At 45.3% G+C, this 26,346-nt stretch overlaps 1 protein-coding gene across 2 annotated transcripts in view; it reads right to left on the reverse strand.

Annotated features, from left to right (window-relative positions):
• RNF152 (ring finger protein 152) overlaps positions 1–15,060 on the reverse strand; it is a 39,548-nt gene extending 24,488 nt beyond the window's left edge. Inside the window, exon 1 of one of the 2 annotated variants that reach the window (XM_018076855.2) lies at positions 14,974–15,060. The gene's annotated coding sequence lies outside the window, so the exon portion shown is untranslated. Of the gene's footprint in view, positions 1–946; positions 1,884–14,973 lie in introns of those variants that run through there. The other variant, XM_018076856.1, reaches the window with a different exon arrangement.
• Between the last annotated feature and the right edge of the window lie 11,286 nt (positions 15,061–26,346).

The raw sequence follows: 26,346 nt of genomic DNA on the forward strand, positions 1-26,346 counted from the left end.
GCACCAGTTTTTTACAGGAAAAGCATTCACAGGAAGAGATTTTGCCAATACCCGAAGTTTTGTGCTTTACACAACTAGAAAAATATAGTTGAAAGACTGACAGAAAGTGTACGAGAACTATTCTAATCAAATTTATTTACATTATGTACTTCTGATACAGAATACCAGCTACCAAATACATCACCCAATAATTCAAAGACCTAATAACCAGTTTGAGATTCCACGCCATCCGCTGAAACTGCTGTACTGATAAACCTCTTTCTTCTACATTTTTCACAGAATCATAGGATATTCTGAGTTGGAAGGGACCCACAAGGATCAGAGTCCAACTCTTAAGTGAATGGCCCATATGGGGATTGAACCCACAACCTTGGTGTTATTAGCACCAGGCTCTAACCAACTGAGCTAATCTCCACAGTTTTGGCTGCAGAAGGTGAGGTGCCAGAAACCTATCTTAAAACAGGAGTTGATGAAATGGGAACATTTACCAAAAAAAATAATACAATACAGTTCACAAACTGGTTTGCTTACCAAAGGAACATATTTAGTAGTTTCCTTTTATGCAGCACTAAAGAACTACAACTTACATTTCTTTTGTTTATGACTCCCGTGGCCTAAGACCTTTTCTTCTTCAGCTAATGCCTAGGTGACTCCCAGTTTTCACTTTGAGAATATTCCAAGACTATTCAAGCTGAAGAGAGTCTAAACACATGTATTCTAACACAAAAGATTAACCCCCACTTCCTAGGTGTACTACAACCAAACCACTGTTCTGTTTTCAGATGAAGCTGAACTCCAAAAACTTTAAAAATGTCTTGAAATAAGGTCAGCAATAAATGCGGGATTGTCCTGAGGAGCTACAGGAGTGATCAGTCCTCTTCATAATTATCTCCAAACATTTAAGGTTTCATGTTGTTTTCTTTTTTCCTTTTGCAGTAAAGCTCACCTGATTTAAACAACGCCCCTCAGTGTTCACCAACACAGGAGGAAAGAGGAAGAGCTGGTGCAAGATGCCGTTCCTTTTGGGCAGTTCAGAGTTTTCAGTGCTCTGCCGTGTAGGTTTCTGTCTGCCTGGGGGACTCTGAATGGAAAACACTGATGAGATCCACTGAAGGTCACAAAACCCTGCCAGGAGTCAGATGCAGACAAGACACACTAAAGAAGTAAAACAAACAAAACCCCAAACAAACCAACTGCCCCCTTATATTACTTTTCTTTTTCAGCTTCTTACCTGCAAATCTTGCCACAATTGGAAAAGTGGCAAGAAACGAAAACGTTAATGTGGAAATAGAGTAATTATTTAACCCACAATTTCCTAATAGGTTTTGAAAGTACTGTCAAGGATTCTCCTCTTTTGGAAGAGACGTATTTCACACAGAGAAGCTCAGAATTTCTGTCATGTGTGATATTATTGAAACGCTCAAAGATGGTTTCATCCATCTAGATGACTGCACGCATCCTTTCCACTGAATAAGCAAGCCATGCTGAAACAAAACAGGATCCGCACCTTACCCTGTTTGATTTGATTTACACAAGGGGGAAGCTGATACATCTCAAAAGTATGCATCATATCACACCCGTGACTTCAGACCCTCTGAAAGCCATTACTGGCTTTTGCTCAGACACGTGTGTCATGCACAAAATGGAGAAGGGAGGCTTCCTGAGCTTTGATCCAGGGACAGCTAAGCAGTAGGCAGGTCAGGACACTCAAAGAAGAGCATTGCACACTTGAGAGCTAGGAGTTGCCACCACCTGTCGTGGTCACATTAAAAAAAAAAATAAAAAGCTAATGAGCTAAAATAAAATTAACCAGACATGGCTATTCAATACCCTAGACTAGTTTTAAATGAATGCAACTGTTCTGTAAGTCAGAAAAGGATATGAAAGGGCAAGTAAGTGGAGAATTAAGCCTATGTTTATCTACCAACAGAATACAAAGTGGAATAACTTGCAAGTTGTTAAATGCTTCTTTGTCATAGAAGTACATTTACATAAATCACTGATTTTCCCTAGCTTATCTGTGGTAAGTCAGAAACATCTATATATTTTGATTTTTTTCCTCCATACATGCATGTGTGAATGCCCACCCAAACCTTTTTCTTCAGGCTTTGACTTTTCTCATTTTACCACTAAGAGAAACATAGAAGAAAGAGGGTGAGAGAAGGAGAGAAGAGGGATCTTTTTGTATTTTGCTTTTTAAGTAAAAAAATAGGTGGAATACATTTCTTTTTGTGGAATTTTTCTGGTTTGGGAAAAAGCATTTTCCATTTGATTAATTCAGTCAGCTATACACGTGACAAATACCAAGAACAAACAGTTTTGGACCAAAGAGCCTGGCCCTTTGATGTCACCTATAAAAATACAGATATTTCTATATAAAGAAAGCCAATCTTCAGTTCTAAACAGAGGATATGAAAATCAGATTCCCCTGCACTCTTCATACATTGGCCCTGCAGTACACTGCTGATCCACAACATGGAGAAGCATCTAAGCCTCTGCAGAACACATGCCACGGCCACCTTTATTTCTATTTGACAGCACAGGACATAATTAGCATCTTCCAGTTTCTCTTCCCCACTGCCAGTGTGGAACATTTGAGCATATGAATGGAGGTTTGAGCAGAAGGCCTCATAAATTACACAGAGACACAGAGATCTTTTCTGTTTAATACCAATCTTCCACAGGTCTCTAATGAGAGCCACGAACACCACCTACTAATCATCTCATCAGTAATGCAAATAACCATCTTGACCTCTCATCAAGTATCTCCCCAGCTTAAACTCTATGCCCTCAGACTGCACAGTCCTGGGTGCAAAAGTTGCCAAGTCCCGCTGAAAGACCCTTGTTGTGACAGCGCTATGTACCTCACACTCTGCGGCAGGAGCCTGCTGAGCACAGCCATGGATCGGGAGCCAGAGCTCCCTCAGCTACTGTAAGGGCTCACAAGCACTTCTGTCCCTAGCTCAGCACACATGACACAGCCAGATATTGCAAGAGCAGGCATCTCAGATCTCACGAAGGAGGCATTGTTCGGCTACAGCAACATACCTTCAGGCTCCCTAGAACAAAATACTGAGTAAGCAACACAGCAGAATGGCTACAGCACTGGCTTGGCACTCAGAAAACAGAAACAGGACCTTGTTTTAGCCCCCACCAGGGCCATCACACCTTGCTCCAGGGATGCCACAGCAGTGCTGCTATGCTGGACAGACCTCATACTCACATTTGCTGTGTCCCCATCTCCTGCTGTTGTGGCCTTGCTGTGCCATTTGCCATGCCTAGGGCTGCAGATGGACCCTGTTAGAGCACTTTGAAATCAAAATTATGAGAAAGGAATTCTTCTGTGAAACACCATACCTGCCCTGCCAGCAAAGTGTGAATTGCAAGAGCTTCCAAAATAAAAATAAATGTATTTTTATTAGCCCCTTACCCTTGGCATCAGGCCCATACTGCCAGTTCTCATAACATTTACAGGGAAACTGGCATATAGAACAGTACAGCAAACAAAAGGAAATCCTGTGAGAATCAGGTCAAAAAGTACCATAACAGCCTTGATCCTATAAAAGCAAAGACAAGCTACACCTGGACAAGCAAGTTGCAGCTACAGTCACTGATGTTAACAGACCTACCACAGCAAAAGTAAGAAAACAGGCTTCCAATCATCTGCAAAATAGCATAATTCAGGTTTTCTTTTAAATAATTATATTTGGAAAGTATTGCTAAGGAAAAAAAAAGCTTAAAGAATTGAAATATTTTAAGTAACAGCACCAGCACCTCAGCACCCCTGGTCCTGCTGCGAGCACGCACACACATTGCCGAGTACAGCTCAGCCGCTGCCGGCAGTTCCCAGCCTCACTGAAGGGAGAATTGCTGGGCTCCCAGTGCCACTCTCAGCAAATTTCTACTTTCTAAGCAGCAAGCGTCTGTACAATAGAAGCCCTCCTATCAGCATTGCCAGCTGTGCCCAAAGCACAAAAAGCGCAAGCACGTACACTTGTAAAATCTCAGCGTTTGCCTGCGTGTAAACAGTGCACTTCTGGAAAGGGAGAGAGAATATTTTCAGAGTAAACAGTGCAAAGATTTTGTGTCCTTCAGGATGTAAGAAAGCTGTTGTGATCCACTCTCATCTTCCCCACTCACTGCCTACTCAGCCAAGGCACCTCTGTAACTCACAGGGATCTCGACCACGTCTCGAACAAGCCTGTTTTGCTGCCTGCAAGAAGAAACTTTTCCTCTTGAAGCAGTCCAGCTCCCTGGTGTGCTATCCCTCCTAATGTTAGCTTACAGCCATTAAAATACCAACCAACTCCAGAGCAGGAAATGAAGCAAGAGGAACCCATTTCTAAACCTCACCACTGGAATTGCAGCTGTTGCCCCAGGGAGCTTAAGTAGGGGAAAATGGGGGAGCTCCTCACAGCCAGATTGGACCTCGGAAATCCTTACAGAGGTATGAGAGAGGTGGAGAAAATAGGTATGCTAAAGCACTGAGGCAGAAGACCATCTCCACCCCAAACTATTCACTTTTAAAACAGAGCACCACTCCAAGCCCCGGAGGGTGCCTTCTTTTAAGCAACTTCCCCTGCAGCTGATGGGAACAGAAGGCTTGTCTGATAAAGATGCTAGAACTTTACGACTGGGACTTTAAATTAAAGAGCCCACTCCTGAAAGGTGTCCTGTTCTCAGCTTTTTACTTGGGAGAAAGCAGGAGGAGGCAAGAGAAAAGACTGATACTTTGTTCTCTTTACTAAACCACCTATATGTGTACTTTTTCAAAACATGCAGAATTATGACAGGTTACGTTTGAGTTAAGGAGTCTGTGGAGAGAAGTTCTCAGTCCCAGAGGAAAGAAAAGCTAGGAACAACACTACAAAGAAGACTGATTTTGTTAAAGCCTGAGTTAAAATGAAACTTAGAGAATGTTTTCATCCAATCGTGGATGAAGCATACTCAAACAAAACACCTGCCTAGAAGAAAACCTCATGCAGCATGCAACTGCTACTTGCAGACTGAGCAGGAGGGCTTCACCAGCCAAAAAAGGATCTTCCTCGTGTTACGGACAGGAAGGTGTCAGTGCCAGAAGGCAGACATGCCAGCATGGAGGAAACATGGACCCACGCTGCCGGTCACCACAAGCCAGATGGCTCCAGTATCCTCATTCCTTTCCATGGGGATGAAGGGCACACAGGGGAAATTACAAAACCAGAACCTAGGTACCCCTCACAGGCTTGGGCACCTTGACACCACAGGTGCTTGCAGGAGACTTCCTTCTCTAGATGCATCAGGACAGTATTTCAGATCTGATTTACTGTCTAGACATTGCATGCTATTACACAGTACAACTGAAGAAGACTGAGAGCACCAGAGTGTGGAAAACAGACTGGTCCAATCTTTTTCTTTTTCTTTCTTTAAAAACAATACATTTTGCAGCCTACATCAACATCCTCACAAAAATGCTCGATCTGTTCTGCATCTCAGAAGCCGGCTGCTGAAAAACATCCACAATACAATTAAAACATGGATCCGTTAAGTTTCACTTCCCTCTGCAATTTTATAATCGTCTCATCCATCAATTTTGAAAGAATATTAATAGTGGCATTAGCTGGCTCTCCCCCTCCTCTGCTGAGCCAGCTGTTTGCAAGCCCTGTCCCTGCCTCTCAGAGTCTGACCACAGATGCTGTGAGGAAGAGGAGAGGGAGGAGGCAAACCAGGGCTCAAGAGAAGCCAGTGGAGCACACCTAACATGGGGGCCACCCCACAGAGGAGCTACTTCTTTTCCAGAGGAGCTATGGCAACTTTTGGTGCCTGAAGATCTTTCTAAACATACTTACTTCAAAAGAAAACCACACACACAAAATAGAGACAACAAGGTTGTGTCAGGGATTAACTGAAGCCTATCCAAGCTCAGACCAAATCCCAGGCATGCAGGCTTACCAACCCCTTCCAGGTTGGAGATGGCTAGGATGGACGTGCAGTCTTTTCCAGTTTTGGTTTTGGGGTTTATTCTCCCAGCTAAACCTTATTCCCTCCTCTGTAAGATGTGTAGATCTCTCCATTAATACAAGTCATTTCTCCCAGTAACATTCCACAGACTAGACAAAGTCCTTGGATCCCCAAGTACCTTTGGACAAGAGCTGAAGACCAGTCCCATGGTCTTTTTAATACTCTCTCCTTTTCAAATACTTGAAGTTCAGTAATCAAATCCTACCTCTTGGACTTACACACAGTGCCAATGCAAGGAGAAAAACTAGTTGGTGCCAGTTTTTAGCATCTGGCTTATTAATTATTTTGTAAAGATGTACAATCTGTTGAGTCATCTGAAACGTTTTAAGACACTGACATTATTTTATGAATCTAGTTTGACATGGTTTATAGCAATCATGGTCATGATTTATATCAGAAACTCCCAAGAACACAAGTCTGACTTTTAAATCATTGTCGTCGCAACTGTTTCACTTCAGGTCAGTCTGGTCTGTTCCAAGGCCAGATTTTGTTGGCAAACATATTTTCTTTGCTGGTATATCCACTTTTCCTCATCTAGTTTGATGAAACAAAAAAGCCCAAAGTACAGAAAGAAAGACAATTGTTATGCTCATTTGAACAAAACCAAAAATGTCTACTTTGTCCCCTCTTGCTGCTGTGTGAGGTTTTTATTAACCCTTCCCCATCCTCTGAATAAAGCTGTAGGAAGAAACTCACTGTAAATTGGTCAGAAGACAGACATGCAGACATCTAATGACTTGCTGAGACTACAGACATCACTTCTCTGGAAAGTGGCCAAGCTGCACCAACTTGCATTTCAGCTGGAAGACCAGTCTCTAGAACCCACACACTCTTTCTTGCACTATCATGTTGCTATTCAGTTCCAGAGAACAAAAAAAGCACAAGCAACCAGCGTTCCTCACTATGAACTGATGTAATTTCACTATCATGTTCAACTCCACGGAAGGTAGGTGAGATCAAGCAAGACCGCATACAACAAAACAGTGAGAAACAGGGTAGAACACAGCATTTTCTTCAGATGTATATTATTTACATAGAGTTGGCCTAAAGCACCCATTAACCCGTTGCTTGATCTCAGAGGATGCTTACAGTAATTGCTCTGGTCTAGAAGTAAGATGAATCCTCTAAAATGCTTCAATCAAAGGTATTGGACTGGCCTTCTCCTACAGTTTGAACAAGCAAGTATTACAGATTTAAACTGGAATCAAGATTGTATACAATCCTACCAGGTTATCTAGACCTGGGACCTCTGGAAAATGATAGGTGGCATCGGAAGTAACAGGCTACAGTGATGGTACCCAAAAACACGGGGAGAAGCAGATGGCATCTGTTAGGGAAGCACAGGAAGAAAGGGGAAGGAGGCGGGACTGTGGAGGGTGAGTTTAAGGAGATGAGAAACTGGACTGCAACAGAGTGAAGAGCAGGACAGCACAGGCAAGTCAAAGAGAACTTGGGAAGCACCAGTGTTCTGCCTACCTCATCTTTAAATGGGATCTCAGGGTAACCTGGCTCTGGGCTGCAAAACCCCCCAGCACAGCAGCAGATGACCCCCTGGGCACATCACCTCACTCTATCAACAATCACCATCTATACCCAAACAGTGCTCTTCAGCACGCCCTTATCTCATGGGTCAGAAATCAGCCCAAAGGTCTATGCCCTTGGGATTACTCACGTCACTGCAGATTAATGTGATAAGGTCTAATTTTTATGTATCTCTCCCCTTTCCCTTTGTACAGTTATAAAATTGCATTTAAACCTAGCTATGTTAATTTTTAATACAAAGACTGCAAACTTGATCGTTTCAAAATTAAGACATATCATATGAAGACTACACACACAGCCTTCATCAAGCTCCTGTATACATCTGCATTGACTGTCTCCAATTCAATTATCACAAACCATTTGAGCCCTGGAAATCAACTGCTTTGAGAAAAAAGATAAGGTTGTATGATAAAAGCAACAGCTGTCTCAAACACTGCCTCACCCAGTGGAGGTCAGGAAGATTAGTGAAAAAGGCAATGCAGGAAGAAAAAGAGACAACCACCTTGCTTGAGGAAGTTGGACATACCACTTGCAGGTTCCTTCTTGGCTCCATAGTCTTTTTAAGATGCTCAGCAAGTCTCTGAAACAAGTCTTCTTCTTCAAGTGACCCCTAATGGGGCAGTGCCCACCCTCTGCAAAACCAAGGCATTTAGGGCTAATCTACAAGAGTGCCGACACTAACAGCTGAGTCCTTGTGCTTCCAGCAGATGAACTGCTACGTCATGCCAGGTACTCTGGGACAAATGGAAAACAAAAATCATCCCCAAGTATCTCTTTGAGGCAGCCAAAATTGCAGGTGTTTCAATCACTTAGGGTTTATTTGCTCTTTGACTCCATTCCTCAGCTATGAAAATGAAGACAGTACCTGTACCTGAGATGCTGCAAGAATAAGAACTTCCCCACCTGAAAAAGCCCCCCAGGAAGAAATAAGCAGTACTGTTCAGTTCAAGGTCTGGGTGGGGCGTAAAATAAACAGATGTGGAGACACATGCAGAAAGTAAATGTGGGGAAGAGAAAATGAATTAGGCAGCAATTATCTATCCAGTGAAAGAGGGACACTGTGAAAGGGAAAAAAATGATGCAATTACAGAATTAAAGATTGTATCATAATGCAGATGCAAAGGGGAGTTCTGCAATGTTAGTCCTGGCACTTCAGTGCTTTGTCCACCAGATTTTGTAACCCCATTGTTCTCCTGATGTCATTATTTTGTAAGCAATCTAAATCTAACACAATTATGCATTCATATGTTTATATCTTTTCATCATTAATAACGTGTGGAAAAACTGGCAGCCTCCACTCCCAACATGATTGATGCCTCCAGTAGATGGCCGTGCACAAAACTCTATTTCTTCCACCTTTATCTGAGGTAAAGAGCAGGAAGAAGAGAGGGAGGCTTTATATTCAAACTTCGATTCCATGCACGAACACTTGGGGATTTTGGGGTTGTTTCAGAGGAGGAAACCAAGACCAACATCAATCAACAACTCTGAAATGAATTGTCACAAATCAGATTTTAAGAACAGACGTACTAAGCAGCTGATGTGCTTTGCCCAAGGTTAGAAGGAAAGCTCCCAAGGCTTGGATCCCAAATGACCCCACTAACAGCCTTCTGCCCAAGCCACTGAATCTCTCCTACTGCCACATTAAAACTTATTTAAGTGTAATTACTGCTGCTAACGTCAGGTCAGGAAGAAGCCCATCGTCTCCAGGCTGTGTTTGTTGGTGAATGCAGTCAGCGAGCAACTTCAGGGAGAGTGTCATATAAAACACAACTGCAAGCAAACATTACAGTTGTATGTGTTCATCCCGGATGATAATTGTTATATTGGGTCTTTTAAGTAAATTACTCTGCACACCTTGGACTTCAGGAAAATTGCCAACATATTTCTCAGCATCAGACAAGTCTGGGTCGCCCTGCTTCATGAGAGTAAGCAGCTACAATAGCAACAACCTAACTTGTTTTATTTGCAGATGGTATTAGCTGGCAAGAGGCAGTGCGTCTGACAGCACACTCCCCATGCATGCTTCATGCTTTTTAAAAGGTCTTATTTGCCTTTGTATGCCCCCACTTGCAAACATACACCCAGCATTTCTTCTAAATAGTATTTTTACCTTGTCTAACAGGTGCTGGCAGCTACTACCACAAGCTTTACACGCTTTTTTGTTCCTACCAAAGCAAGTTTCACTTCCATCTTTCCCCATCCTCAGAAAGAAGAGCCTGCAAAACCTGGAGCTGTCAAGTCTCTGAAGTGCAGTCAGTCAGAGCCTGCAGTGTCCCAGGAACTTGGGCCATACCAGCCCTTTCCAGTGCACATCTTTTGGAAAAGCTCCACCATGGAAAAGTCCATTGTGGTGATGAAAGCATTGCAATCCTTCCCTCCTGGCATGCAACCTGCTCAGCTCAGTTTAAAAGCTAACAGACAAGGCACTGCACCATCACTAAATGTATATACTTAGCCCAATACATTTAAAAACAGGCAGAGATGGTACTGCAGCAACATTTTACCCCACAACTGCCTGCTTCAGGATTTCTGACACAGAAGTTTGGGTGTCTGGCACCAGAGGAGGGACCTACACAGGATGTCTTGTCCAAGCCCAAGAGTCCATTCTCACCACAGCCATCTACCATGCCAAGATGCCAGTGGTCTGAGTTGGTGCCTAAGGACAAGAAAGGAAGGGAAGCAAGAGATATTCTCCTTCACTGAGTGACACTTCTCTAATAGTGCATTCAGATGCCAGAGATTCACAGGCAGAGTTTGTGTGTGCGGAAAGGGAATAACATCTCCTTTTGCCCGGTTGGCATGACTTGGTGCTCCACATCCTCCATAACCCATGATGGGCCCAGCTACACAGTTCCTCCCTTCATCTCACCTTGACAGACACTTCTGCTTTTACCTCCACCACAGGCTGTCTGAACAGGAGTGGCATAAGGGTGTTTGAGACTCACCTTGGCCCTCTAAGGTGTCACATAATATTTTGATATTAGAGAGTGACACTGGTGACCTCTGAAGAACCACGCTCTATGCCCCAGGACAACAGGCATGTACTGTCTGAAGATCAGCAGCAACAAAGAGGGTATCAAAACACGCACTGGCTGAAGAACTGCATGTGCATCCCACAAATGCTCTTGACACCTCTGACACCTATTTATAATGTCGATGCTTGTCCTTCCTTCAGTCCAAGTCTGGAAGAACTGTGCCCACCACATCGAACACAGCTATACTGTCTAGCACACAGCCTGGGTGAGGGTGAGTCTGCTTTTCTTAGTACAATGTTGTCCAGATTTCCGAGGCAGACCACCCAAGCCAAACCAGCTGCATCTATACCGGGATGCTTAGCAACACAGAAGCATGCCCCTGACATCTTACAGTACCCCATCAACCCAAGTGCACACCTGCAGAGGGCTGTGTGGGAATCAAGGACTGTATTCACTCTCAAGCTATTTTGGAAAAAAAATATGGCTCTGACTGTTATCGGTGTCAAATTATCATTGAATTCAACAGGATGATGCTGGTGAACACCCAGATTATCATGCTGCCATTGCACATGTGCAAGTTTGCACATAAGTCCTGCCCAGGATGCACATTCCCATCTGATCTGATGCTCACCTTCATTCAGCCCAAGGTGTCCTGGAGGTCAAAGAAAGCAGGCTCCAAGCTATGAGTGTCAGCCTGCAAGCCACATTAAATCTCAGGTGGCTTTAGCTTGACAAACTAAAGGGTAGCCAGGCTGCAAGGAAGAGTACCAAATGGGACCAAATGGGACCCATCTGTGGGAGATCTGTGTCCTCTGTCCTCCTGCCCCTCCACTGCAGCCACTGCAGCTCCCTCCGACATTACCTCATAGCCACCCATGCCCTGGAGACCGAGCACACCCTGCAAATTGGCCAGGGCTACAGAGGTGCTGTATGTTTGACCACCACACATGCAATGCCTGGCCAGGCAGCTGCTATCAGCAGAACACAGAATAGCTGTAAACAGTCTAGTTTTTGTCAGAGAGAGCAATGCTTTAAAGATTTCCCAGCCAGCCACTAATCTTAACAAACACAAGTGGGAAATTAGCGATCTTCCAGACTGTCAACCATTGGTGCAATCCGGTTGAAACTGGCCAAACAGGAGACAAAAGCGCTCATTTCCTGGGAAAACTAAATTAAAATGAAATAAAATAAAACCAGATGAAAACTGTGGTGTGTTTGATTAGTGGTGTTTCCATGTTCTGCTACAGTCCAGAAAACAATGCCTTGCTCAATAGAGCCTGGAAGCTGCACAGTACACACTGCAGTTCAGCTCTGTAACTGCCCAGATGTTTTGCATCTGGAGCGGGAAGGGGCAAATTGCAAACTCATTTACATCTGGGGGTTACTCCAGAGGGGCAATTTCTGCGGCAGGAAGACAGAGCAAGGGGATTTGCATCTGAAAGGGGTGAAATGCCTTGTCGGGCTAAAGGACTATTACTCAGCTCTAACTATGAAAGCAGCTGGGGCTCCTCTCTCCTTCACAAGCACCAGCCCTGGAAATGAACTTATCCCAGAGACTTCAGCATCCTTCTGCTTACCATCCCCAGCATCCCTAAGCCCATGCTTCTGGTGCTTGGCCACCAAAGGTGCCTTTGAGGTAGTCGTATCAACAAATGCTGAGCCCTTGTCAGCCGAGGACATAGAGAGATGCTGCACTGATGAGAGCTGGAAGGGTTTCCCCTAACCCCTCTCGGTTTCACGGATCATGCTACAGAGCTACATCAGTTCCAAGGACTCCCCTGCTCCCATCGCAGAGCACAGTACAGCAGCAGAAAACAGCATCAACAAAGCGGGCAGGCAACTCCAGACAGACTCAGAAACAGCTGTGGAATTTCTCTGGAAGAGCTGCTTTCTGTAAAGGGGAGGATAGCCCAGCCTCCTATCTCACTTCCAGCCCACCCACCCACCGGATAGAGGCAAAGTGTAAGAACAGGAGAGAATTTAAGGCATGCCAAGATCCCAGGCTCTAGAAACTAGTTTCCCACATGCTCCACAAAAAGAGAGCACTCATGCCCAAAATCTACTGCTTTGAACTCAGATTGCACACCATTTACTCAGCTGAATAACCACGCTCAAGTCAGTGAAATTTCTTGCCTGAATATCTTGATGTACAGAAAGGCTGCAGAACTGGCTGACAAATAAACATAGGCATACAAAGGGCAATGTAAGAACTCCTCTTAAAAGGGCTGGAGCCTTAGGCCAGGTCCCAAAGTCAATAGCCATGTGGTCAAAACCACAAATCACAGGGTCTTTGGTAGGGTCACATCAACTGATCAGGTCATCATCTAGGTCCATGCATACCTCTCGACCCATCCTCTAGGCACCATCAACTGATTGGGGTCACAGTCTGAAAAATATTTCACTGACTTAGAAAACTAAATTCTGCTCAAAAGGATGGCTTGAGCACTTAGGAGTACAAGCTTCATTAGTTTCTAGCAAGACTTCAGGTCCCAAGTGCAAACTAATCCTCCATAAAACTCCAGCAGAGAGGCACCACTGTTCCTACTCTGCCAGTGCTGGTCCCAAGAGTGGTCAGCTCTTCTGCACGGAACCCAAACATGATATGGCATTTGTTCTCAGCCCCATGCGAATAAAAAATATGAGTAGTTCACACCCTGGAAGGCTTGTGAGAGGTAGCCCTGAGCTTAAACCCTTTGCATGCAAGCCTGCTTGTTAGTATCCCTCTTTAATTTCATTAGAACAACTCACATGACTGAAGTTAAAACTATGCTGAAGCCTCTGTCAGACTGTGGCTGACGGAGTTTCGGATCCAGTTCATCGAGGGGTCAAGGTGAGAACCCTGAACTGTAGCCAGGAACAGGTATGACAAAAACATATCCATGGATTGTGGCAAAACTGAAGGCCCAAGTGATTCATCTGGGGAAGGGTGACCAGCTCCCAGAAGCATCTACCTGCCCGTTCCCTAGGCACTCTGCTAAGCCACAGCAAATCTTTGGATGAGACGCTCATTCTAAGTTATTGCATTTGAACATATAATTTAAACAGACTATATTAGAGCCAAAGCAACATTTATTGTCTCTCTGGCATTTCTGATCTGGATATTCCACAGCACTGTCCAGTACTCCCAAGACTTCCCAATATGCATATAAAATTTGCAGCAGGTGTGGCCCAAACAACTTTGCTCCCCCCAGACAAGCAGCAGAAAACACATCATTTCCATTTGTCTCCACATACCCAGACAGCTATCCAAACCCTCCAACAGACCTTCACAGCTTTGAACCAGAGGTTTGGGCTTTTTAACTACACTACCAACAAAAGCGTGTGCATGGTGGGAATTTTCCACAGAGCTCCATCCCAACCATCACAGGCACACCAGTGCTGCCAGTGCCACAGCCAGCAACAGCACAAGGCTGTCCCAGCTGTGCGCACCTCGGCCAGAGCTACTTTTATGTTTCACCTTTCACGCAATCAATAAGCTGAAATCCAGTCACACACTATTACATAGCCAACAACAGTGTTTTCAGCAGAAGGGGTTTTTTTCCTAAATTACTGTCATTATAATCCCATAGGCTCTACATTAGTGCAGACTCGGTGGACATTTCAAAAAGGCCTGTAACCCCAGCGTGGGTACAGAAAGGCTGAAAACAGGACCTTCATATACATCATAAGTTGGAAGGTTACAAATACGTTCCAAAATCAGACCCAAAATCTTAAGCAAATCTGTATCAAAAGTTCTCTGAAATGTACTACTAAAAAAAGAAGAAAAAGAAAACAAAAACCATGGGCCATATCGGTGAGGAAGAGTTTCGGTGAGGAAACAAGAACAGAGGAATTACTATGTTTACAGTTCAATTAATGGGACCTTATCAAAAGCCTGTTTGCTTTTTTTTTTTTTTTCTAGACACCTATTACACAAACACACACCCTTAATGCCTCCCTGGCTAGCAGCCTGGTGCACACATCCTAAGCGTATCCACGTTTCAGGAGAGGCAGAGCTGCTCCCGGAGAAGTCCCTCCGCCGTCCGGCGTGTCGGAACAAAGCGCTCGGGTGATGGATGTCGGCAGGGTCCGTAAATCACATTTTTGGCAGCTCGACCTCGGCCAGGAGACAGCATCTAACGCCGCAAGGAACTCTGAACGCTGCCACTCTGCAGAGCAGGGATCCTACCTGGGCAGGGGGCTTCACGCCTCTCCTCCTCGTTGGCTTAAAAAAATAATTAAAGCCGTTTTTCCTAAAAGCCCGGCGAGATGTCTGGCACTTAATGACAGCACTCGAGTTACCGCATATCTTCTCTGCTAACTGCCGGCATGAGGAAGGGAGCGGAAAATCAACCAAAAGAAAAAAGAAAAACACCAACAAAAGAAAAACAACAAACAACGCTAAACCACCACCAAACCTCCCGCAGGAACAAAGGACCCCACCAGACCCCTTCTCTAAGTTATCTGGATTTACTTGCTCGCGAAGCACACGGATAACCCTCCTCAGCTCGGAACAGCGCTGGCGCGATGCAGGCGCGACCCCGCCGGGTTCCGAAGTGCCCGCCGGGTTGCCCCGAGCAGCCTCCCGGGGCGCGGCGGGCAGCGGGCGGCCCCGGGCGCTGTTCGGCGCTCACCTGCACCGCGCATCGCCCCGGGCACCGCCCGCGGAGCGGCAGCCGCGCAGCCCGCTCTGCCCGCAGCCAGCCGAGCGCGCCGGGGCCGGCCAGGACGGGCGCTTACGAAAGCCGCGTCTCCCCCTCGCCCGGGCGGGAGGGAAGGAAAGGAGGGAGGCGTGGCGCGGGGGCATCCGCGCCCGGGGCGGCCCCGCTCCCCGCCGGAACAGGAGGAGGGGGAGGCGCTGGATCCACCGCACACGAGCATCGCCCGCCGCTCCGGGGGGACAGCCGGGGAGGAAGGGAGCCCCCGCCGCGGGAGCGGGCGCCCACTGACCTTTGCCGCCATCCGCCGCCGCCGCCGTGCCTGCCCGCGGGGGTGGCAGCCCCGGCACCCGCCGCCGCAGCCGGCGCCTTCGCCCGGCAGCCGGCCACCGCCCCCGTCCCCCCCGCCCGCCGGGGTGCGGGGCCGAGCGAGGCGGCCGAGGCACGGGAGCGCCGAGCCGCCCGGTCCCTGGTGCGGCCCCACCCCGCCCCTCGCGGCCGCGGCGGGCGAGGGGAGCGGGACCGGGGACCCCCGGCGGCCGCCCGGGCGGAGGGCGGCCCCGCCGCAGCGGTAGGGCAGCGGCAGCCGCGGACACCCCGTGCCCTGCACGGTCCGGCCCGGCCAGCGGCGAGAGGGGCGATGCGGTACTCGGGGAGTTCCTCAGCGCTGGCAAAGGGCTTTGCCGGTTTAAGCTGCAGCTTGTTCTGCCACCTGGCCCAAGGTGAGGGGCGCCTTGGTGCACCTGAGCGCACTCCCCGAGGGGCTGCTGTTCCAGCACACCCACCAGAGCTGCCCCTGCGAGGTACGCAAGGGCTGCTGAAGACCCCCCTGCAAAACAGGTTCTCGGGCTCAAGTGACTGGTGCCTTGAGCCTTGAAGACCATCAATCTCAGCTAGGGGCTTAGAGCTGTATTACTAGTGCACATTAAAGTAAGAGAATACGTACATGTGGCGTGTTGTCTTCCCACAGCAGACCAGGGCTGGGCTAAGGAATAAGGCCTCCCTTTTATCCATTGCACCACGGCCTATTCCTATTACAGAGCACAGGATCATGGATTCGTTTCTGCGCTGCCTGCAGGGGAAACAATCTTATTTCCATCAGCAGTAAAAGAAAAAAATGCATATGTTATCTCCTAGTGTTTCACGTGGGATCAGTAATGGCAAGCAGCAAGAGCTACAAATGGCAAGAGTAGCCGAGAGTCTTTCACTCCTCATTGACTCATCTTTTTGCAGGGCTAATGTTGTTTTAGGGCAAACAGTTGCAAGTGGTATGAATGCAGACCTTTAGGTTATCCAGGTTCCAGGTTTGGTTAGAACAGCCCTCTCCTCCCCAGTTCCCATTGTTCCACACTGAAAGAGATGCCTGTGCAGGAGTAAGACCTCTAAAATCAGCTAAATAAATCATTTTCACAGAAGCCTACTTGGTCTCCTCCTCCTCCTTTCCCCTCTCTTCACTGTAGTGGGGCTATTTGCAGAGCAAGGGCTCCAGCAAGCCAGGCTTACCACTGGGGAGAGTCTATAATGCATTCACTAGTACAACTCCAGGTTCTGCCATAAATATTTAAAACTCAATTACCATTCTAAGAATGAACATTTGAAGCAGATTTTTGCATCCCACAGTGTTTCTTGGTTCAAAACTTCCTAATGAAATAATTGGGATAACACAGAAGAAGTCAAATAGGCCAAATTTTAGCCACCAGTTTGAGACTGGTTCCCTCTTCATGTCTGTCTCCAAAGTATTAGTCACTACCATCCTGATGTGTTTTACACCACAGGCATCATTTTAGGACATGCAGCTGACTTTTGCTTCTCTGCTGATCGGCTACAAGGATTGTGTAAAAGATTTCACTGCTCTCCCACCATGCAGTTGAGTAATCTGAAGAACAAAAACCCACATTGATTCTCATGAGGAGTCCCTTACTGGGCAGGGGTACAGGGGCCTCCTGCCATCCTTCCTTCTGCTGTTTGGGATGGGCCATGACCCATGGCACCTGCTGTGACCCACATCTTCCCACCCTGGCCATTCAAGGTAGCCTTTGAGATGCTGGGGAGTTGGGGTCCATGGTTGTTTTTACAGTTTAAGAAGATCCGTATGCCAAATTCACATCAGCTTTTTGTGTAACAACCTGGTTTTGAAGAGACACACCAAGTTTGGGAGGCATAATTCCTTACATGCCTCTGTGCACCTTCCCTACATCAGTTCCCTCTTTCTACCTTAGAAAACAGGTGGCAGCTGGTGCCTAGAAGCTGTGCTATGGAACCAGATCTCCACGGACACAAGAGAGGAAAGTTCATCATAAAATGGAACCAAATGTCCCTCCAACTATGCACCAGCAAGTACTGCTGCAAACAGTGTCCACCAGAGAGGCAGGGGAGCTACACAGATGTAGAGAAATATCACCAACTTGCAGAGATGGATCCTGCAAGGCAATATTGAAGAGCATTGGCATGATAACTCTTAATTACATTGCTGTTGTTGCTGCTGTGATTGTATCATTACAGCAGAGTTTAGCCAGCTCAGCTGAGATCAAGACATCCCAGACACCCCCACTTGGGTTAAGCAGACAGCAAAGAATCAAGTATTTCAGATCCTGCATGCAAGTACAAGGTCCTGATCTGGAGGGGCTAGCTCAGATTTTAGCATCTGACTCCCTCTACTGAATGGATTAAAGTTAACGTATGAGCACAGCTCCTGGCAGAAGTGCTACCAGAGAGATGCATCAGACAAGGGGAACTCGAAAAGAAGTGTAATTACTCCCAGGAGGATCCGTGAATTGCTACCACCATCCCCCAGGCTGCACCTGTTATGACAAAAGAGTCTGTAAGTCTCTGGGGAAGAAAGTTCCCAGCAATAGGCTTGGGGAAAAAAAAAAAAAAAGAAAGATAAAATAGATTTCAGCTTCAGATTGTTCCACACAGTTTATTTCAATAAGAGTTTGCATCAGGACATAGATTTGTAAAAAACAGCAAGTTCTTTGGTACTGCCCTTTTCAGTTCCCAGCTGACAAAAAAGGCTGAACAGGGCTCATCCAGTGCCAGAGGCATGGAAGGAGAGAGTGAAGGATAGCCCTGCATTGTGCCATGCAAAGGCAGCTGTGCTTTTCTGCCCTTTACTATTCTCTCACCAATCTGGTTGGATCAGGGGACCTTTTTTTTTGCCCATCCAGATTTTTCTAGCAATTTTTGTAAGCACATCATATGTAACAGTCAATGAGAGCAAATTGCTGTCAGACACACTCACGAAGCACAATTAGTACTGGGGAGATGGGGACCCTCATCATTCACAGGAATAATAGGAGCAATCCCTATAAGTGCTAGGGTAGCACTGGGATACCATAACAATTATGATGACCTAAGGGACCTCTACTACACTATATATATATAAGACCTCAGCATCAAACTTTCAGTTCCAGGAGCAAGTCACAAAATAGTCATAAAACTGAATGAGAGCTTGTGAGCATTTTTAAAATAATCAGCACATGGAGGATCCATTCCTTTTCATTTCTGAGCCAATTTTAAGTCTGGAGAAGGTTGATTCTGTCACAAAGAGGCTTACGTACTCTTCCTAGCCCTGTTTCCTAGAGAAACAAAGTTTAAATCATCACGCTGTCTGTGTGTCTTCCTGTTTTCTTTCAGCTGCTTTTGAAACTGTTGGCCAAGCTGTCAAAGGAGGAGTAATCAGGGGCAGTAATGTCCCTATTTTTTTTTCTTTTTTAAATCTCTAATAGGGCAGAGGAAAAAAACTTCTTTGAACCCTCCCCAAGCAAGAGGCAGGGAGAGCCTAGCACTTTTCCATTCAGTCCAACAGCCAGCAAGCACACATGCATGAAACAACAGAATCCAACCAAACTTCGTAATCTCCCCTGCTCACATAACATCCTTCAGCAGAAAAAAAATGAAGATTTCTATGGTCTCAGGCCTCTGGGACTAAGGGGGGAAATTATATTAACCATTAAAATCATTACTGAATCAGGGCTTGTTAAACCTCACACCTTACACAAAACTTTTGCAGAAGGCTGTTGCCTAAAACTGTGAGACAAAAGCGCAGCCCACAGTGATTAAAAAAGCATCTATTGGTGGAAAGAGGTTCAGGCCTCACTGATCACAGGTAATTGTCAGTTCTCATATTGATACCCTGTGATAAAATTACAATGAACATTTTGGCTCATTGAAATCTGTCAGACTCGTATACATTGCCTTGTTCTCTTCCATAAAACTCTGTTTTATTGCATGCTTTAAAAGATTCAGCAGAGTGAGTATTTTTACAGGTCGCTAACCTGAAAATGGACATGTAAAAAGGAGACATATTTGTGGTAACTCCATTTAATAAATTGCTTCAAAACCCCAGTCTCTCTGTCTCAAAAAAAAAAGAAAAAAAAAAAAAAAAAAACAAAAATGACAACAACAAAAACAAACCAAAAGAGAACAAAACAAACAAAAAACCTACAAAAAAAGACCCAATTAAAAACCCAAACACCAGAAACACCCTCTAGTTAGGAGGAGAGCCTTCCCCCCTGTGCTAACATTAAAGGCTTCAAGCAGGAGAAGATGGTCAATATGCTTACCACAGGAGAGCAACAAATTCTCTATTCATCTGTATGCCATTTAGACCACTTTTTGTCCTTGGGTTGGGTATAGGAATTTGATCAATAATTGTCTCCTGATAACAATAATTTGTAAATGCTTATCTATTAACTATAACCTTAAAAATGAATCATAGAACCATAGAGTGGCTTGGGTTGGAAGGGACCTTAAAGATCATCTAATTTCAACTGCCTGCCAAGGGCAGGGACATCTTTCACTAGACCAGGTTGCTCAGAGCTCCATCCAACCTGGCCTTGAACACTTCCAGGGGCATCCACAACTTCTCTGGGCAGCTTGTTTCTGTGCCTCACCAACCTTGCAGCAAAGAACTTGCTCCTAATGTCTAATCTAAGCCTACTCTCTTTCTGTTTGAAGCCATTCTCCCTTATTCTGTCATTACATGCTCTTGTAAAAAGTCCCTCTCCATCTTTCTTGTAGGGTCCATCCAGGTACAGGAAGGTCATAGTTGGGTCACCCTGAAGCCTTCTCTTTTCCAGGCTGAAGAAATCCCATTTTCTTAGCCTGCATTGACATCTCAGGTGCATTAACATCTTGAAGCACAAAATGCAGGGAAATTGCTCCTTCAGTATCAGCTGACTGCCCTTACACCCAAAGGGAAAATGTCCCTGGAGGTGATTCAGAGCAGAAATCCATACTCTGAGTCTCCTTCTGCCTGGGCTAATCTCCCTCCACAGATAAAACAGGGGAAAATGCTTCCCTCATTGAAGTTTAGTGCCCACAGATAGGCAGTGCAAACAGCAACCTGAGGCTCCTAATCCTGGAGAGCATCTGGGTCTGCTGACACATCCCTTTGCTTCCCTCAAAAAGGTGGCTCAGACTAGTCTCAGCGAGACACACTGGAGGAGCCACAAACCCTGTGTCCCACCAACCAGCGTCCCACCTATGGCACTGTGTCACCACCAGCCTCTGAGCAGCCTATGTGGATGTGCCTGAGATGGGCATTGGGCCCATGTTGGTACAGCATGGCTGAGGTGGGAGGGGACCTCTGGAGATCCTCCTGTCCAACCCCAAGCTCAAAGCATGGTCAGCAACAGCAGGCCACTCAGAGCTGTCTACTGCTGGATTTTGACATTTTTGACCATTGATCATTTACTGCTAGTGCAGAGAGCTGCATAAACACACCAGGGGTGCTACCACAGCCAGCACTCTCTGTACAGTCCTGGATATTGTCTCTGCTGCTGCAGCTGTCATGAAATGAAAGGGGGGTGTCGGGGGGAGGAGTGTTTATAAGCTCTGGCAATTATCTCCAGAGCTGTGCTTTTATCTCCCCTTATCCTATCACAAGGCGATATTTAGAAAAATACGCTGATATTGATCAAATCTTTGTTTGTAACTGTACAAAGTCATGCCTGTATCTTCTCAAAAATTAATAGTTTGCTGTATATTAAGCAAAAGAGAAAAAGTCTATGTGAAAAACATTCTGACACCAGTGAATTTAAATTACCAAAACTTGATTATTTAAAAAAACTAAACTCTTCCGTTATCCAAAGAAACATTGAATTTGTTGCTGGGCATTAACTGTATTGAAAGTCCGTTAGTTAGACAGCCCCTCAATCATCCATGTTAATTCATTCTACTCTGAAGTAGATGAGGTTTAAGAGAATTACAGTCCTCATATACAAACAGCACCACAAATAAATGACATGGAGATGTTTCATCATAATTTACTAAATGCAACACTGTTCAGGACTTGCATACTAGAGCATCATGATAGCCTTTTGGCACCAGCTTCCTACAGAGAAACAGGTAGTCCTATCATTGACAAATAGCTCCATTAAAGAGAAAACTGAGTTTGCAAATGTAAGCATTCAAAATTAGAAGACACCCAAACTAAGGGTGACTGCAAGTCCCTCCTGACATAATCCCACACTTCAATTACATGAGTGCATGCTGCTTTTCAGAGCATCCTGGGCTCCTCTTCAGTTACATGGGTTCTCAGAAGCACAATCTCATCATCCTGCTCCCCACTGCCAACCTACCCTGTTACCTCCCATGTGCCACCACCCACGTTCCAGGTCCCAGGCTCCCTGTTCCCTCATCCCTGGTCTCCAGCCTTGATAGGCCGGTTTCCACTCTTCAGCACAACCTCCCAAGTTTTCCTTGCCCAACTGTTGCCTACGTTTCATCCCAGCAGTCTCCAGCCTCAATTTGCCACCCAAAGTCGCACGCCAGGTTTCTTACAGTGAGGCCAAGTATCTTCTCCACTCCAAGTCCCCAGTTCAAGTCTCTCTCTCTCTAGGCTGTTTTAGTCCACCTATTTATGCCAACTCCACAAATAAAGGCCAGGACCCTTCTTCCTCATCTTTTGGGGTCAGGAGGTCAATGACAGAGAGCACAATTCTCCATGGTTGTACCAGGAGGCACCAAGAAGAGCCTTGCCAGAAACCTCCCTCTCAGTCCCTGCAGCCATAGATCAGAGCAAGGCCTCCACAGACTGAAACATCAAAGAGATTAACAGCCAAACTTAGAAAGCCTCTGCCAGGTGTGTGTAAACTGTGATTTTCCAAGGGTTTATAACATAGCTGAATATAGGTGTTTTTCACAGAAGTCAGAGTTGAGTTGCACCACTTTTCTTGGCTATTGCACTTTGGAAAGGAAACTACAACCAGGCAGTGATAACATTATTTGGAAAATCTAGCTCTATGCATGCAATGTCATTATGTCTTTCACAAGAAACCGTTGTGGAAAAAAAATTCATAGAAAGAGCTGAACATCCAGAGACATCCCTCCAGAGTCAGACTGAGGTATTCATCTGGCACAGAAAATGTTAACCAAAAGCTTAAGGTCTCAACATGCCCCAGAGTATGCAAAAAAAAAAAAAAAAGTGGTGCAACTCAACTCTAACATTAATTAAAGCGAACTGAGTAGGAGAAAGGTTATTTTCTCTAGCCTAGCAGAAGCACCATATATATTACCCTTAGGGCAGTAAGAGTCCACAGTTCATGTTACAGACCTTGAGAAGATGAATGCACACTGTGTAAACACTCTAAATACAGTTCATTAGGACGAAACAGCCACCAAGTTCAGGGTGCTGTACACCCCATGATTGGTGTTATAAACCCTATGGTTACCACAGGCAGAACAACCTGCCTGTGTTCAAAAACGAAAGTCCAACAATTAGCAAGGCAGTTCCCATCATCATGTACTTTAGCAGAGAAAATAAAGTAAGGTGTATAAGTCTCTATGTTTATGCAGACTTGTTCTCTTGATTTGTTTACACTACATATTTGCAAACCACTGGCTGATCTTGCCAGCTCTTACCTGCAGGAGAAGCACTGAAGCATCCTCAGCTAAATAACTTTACTCACATTGTGCTAACAGGATAAGGACCAAAGGCTGGAATTTCAGTGTCAAATCTGAAGCATGCATAGAAAAACGAGCACACCAGGATATTTATGTGCTGAGTGCCAGCATGGCAGTGACTGCACTTTATCCTGACACTTCCTGAAAATTAGATCACTTATAATTAACACTACATCTGCAGATTCCGCACCATTTACAATGAATCAAGTAACAAAGCTCTTTGGGAAATCCCATGGATTTCCTGGGATAGACAGTATGGCTAGTTAAGTACATGAATATATGAAATAAATATGGGTTTTTTTATTGGAGTTTCTGAAAACAAGAGCATCCTATCTATGTCTCACAGAGAGATTGCATTGCTGGTAGTAATTTTAAAAAATAATGCTGTGCCTGCCAGAGGTGCCTGGTCAAACTGCTCTGTTTGAGGCTATCCTTGCACAGCCTTTCCTTCAGGGCCTCATCCTGCAGCCCTTGCACCCCTGGAAGAAGCTTGGAGGATTTCAGCTGTGTCTAATTTATTCATGCAAGCAAATGTCTTCAGGACAGACCTGCCAAGGCAGCGACATTCAAACCTATGTCACCGTGTCCAGAGTGTGGCAGACTACAGTTGCTGCTGTATGTCCTTATGGGCTTTCTGCCTCCTACCCTGCTGAATACAAGATGATTCTGAGAGCGTTTCAGATCTCACCAGCTAGAAAGCCATTGTGACTGCAGCAGTGCAGAAGCCCTCGCTAGTAGAGGTCCTACCGCTGTGGCCTCCATCAATATGGCAGAGCTTCGTTGGTTCTACCACCACAATGGGAAAGCTTTAAAACACTCTGGTTTTTTTCCAGACTCATTCAGTTAGTATATGTTTTTCCAAACAACCTGCATACGGTCTGAGAGAATAAGCTTATTATTAAATTCATAGATGCACCTCATTAACACTCACTCTCCTAGAGCTCCAGTCAAGGGTGTTCATGTTCTCTAGCACAGTGCCACTTAGATCTCATATAAATTGCTGCCTGAAAATAAGTGCAGAGGTTTCCAGTTCAGATCCTTTGGGCTGCATGACTTGCCTAGATCCATATGTCAAACATCAGTCCTGTGACATGTCAGCTCTTATGTATGCCTCTGATTCAAAAAGAGTTGCTTAGAACCCCATTTTCACCTCTTCCTTAAAGGAGCACAGACGTCCTTAGAGATGTGGCTCAAGGGCAAAAACCTGTCTAAGTCTCATTTCTGAAGTCAGATGGGATTTACGCCCTTAAATCACTAGCAAGCTTTTGAAAAATTGACTATGTCACTGCTTGGACTGATAAAAAATTACCTGTGAGAAAGGCTTTTCTTTTATACACTTCTTCAGGCTTGGAAAAAGCCTCCCTTTACTCATGGGAAGAATCAAAAGGACTAAAGGCTGTTTCTCAGCTTCACACCTTTCCCACTCAGCTGATCAGATTCTCTGAAGAGGCCAATGGGTACGGGTTGGTGTGAGTTTCAGGGGTGTGAGCCTTGCAGGGACACTCGTAGTCCCATCAAAGTGACTGGCAGAATTTCCATTGACTGCAACAGGATTTGAGGGTCCCATAAAGCAGTTCTACACCTGTTAGAGCTGACATCTCCACCCACCTGTCTGCAAGGAGTGAGCACAAGGCATGTAAGGAGAGACACGGAGGAGGGAGTAGATTACATCTCTCCTTTTTGCAAGGAAATTTAGCCTGATTCTCACTTTTTTCATACCAGTATTCATATTTCAGTATTAATAACGGACCAATCGGCAAAAGGAGTTCATGAGAGCCTACAAAGTTGCCAGGTTTCCACCTGGAGGCTTGGGGGGAAGCTGCCCAAGGCAGAAGGGGGCTTTGGAGAGTGTTTTGTTTAAAGCTGAAGCATTCAAAACTGTTTTGCACATTCATCGCTCTCACAGAGAAGTGCTTGGCTGCTCTCCATGGAGGGAGGGGAATGTGCAGCAATGGGACCCTCAGCAGCTGCCAGTGAAAAATAATCAAGAAGGTAGCCCTAATATTGCATGGCTTTCTTCATGCTCTCCCTCTAACATTTTAATTCCCTTCCAACTATTTCTAGTTTTAGTTTTTCCCATGGCTTATTCCCTTCCTGTCTCTCTTCCTTTAAATGCTATGCTGCTGGTTTCACCTTACCTGCAAGTCTGACCTCTCCATTGCTTAATTTTCTACTAATTTCTTTCTTTCAGTCTTTTTTAAACCCATTCTGACATAGCTCTACAATGCTTTACAGACCTCTGAGCCTCTTTTGTCTTATTCTTTTTTCCGCTAAGGTTTCCTTTCATCATCATCTTCCCAATTTATAACAAAGAAAAACCTTTGACTCCAATGGGAGAGATATAACTACTCTCTTCTGGAAGTCCCTCCCCAGCTGCTCGCCACTGACTCAAGAGTAGGGACCCAGCTAAGGGGACATGGATCAACACAGGGAAAGATCCTCTGTGGGAGAAGTAACAGCAATATATCTCCGTGCTTAGGTCACGTGTGCCCAACCTTTCTACTGAATAAGGATGTTATTGGCTAATATCCTCATATATAATATAGTATATAGTATACTGCAGACTATTCAAAATTCTATGATGCTGGTGCCTAAAGGAAAATGTGGCAAATGAACATGAAGAAAATATTTGTATAGGCAGAGCTTTTCGAAGCAGGATTCAGCTATGTGTGACAGAGCTCAATTACAGCTTAAAGTCAGAAGGGTGTTGCTTTCTCTTGAATGCGTTTTTATCCAATGTTGCTAGCAACAGATGAGAGAAGACAGATTCTCTACCCCACTATAGTAGGAGTGGAAAAATCCAGTGGTCTACAGGCTCTGAACTCGGTAGCAGTATCTTTTAGGCAAATGCCTGAACAGAGCCATGAGAGAGAGACCAACTTCACCAAACCCTTCCCCTGCTTGGGATGTCACATTTCCTACCCATGATAGCTGTCTTAAGCAAATCAGTCTGCTCTCCACAGGAGACTCATTGGCCCAGGTAGTTTCAGTCTTGTTCACTATGACTTTATCAAAGTTAGATCAGGCAGCATAGTTCTCAATGCTAGCATTTTATTCTTTTCTTTTCACCTCATGCCCCATAATTCCTTCCCTGCTGCTATGAAGTATATTCTTTGGCCTGAACATTCATAACCACCTTTCTCATTCTTGTCGTGTTCTAAATAACAGCATCCTGCTCTATCCAGATCCAGCCACAGCCAGTTTGCCCTGTCCTTTAATTTAAGAGGAAAACTTTTCTGACGTGTGATGGTGGCTGCAGGAAACTGCCAGGTAGCTTTGGG

Source organism: Manacus vitellinus, unplaced genomic scaffold (genome assembly GCF_001715985.3).
Source record: "Manacus vitellinus isolate BGI_N305 unplaced genomic scaffold, ASM171598v3 scaffold_33_pilon, whole genome shotgun sequence".
Lineage (NCBI taxonomy): Eukaryota > Metazoa > Chordata > Aves > Passeriformes > Pipridae > Manacus > Manacus vitellinus.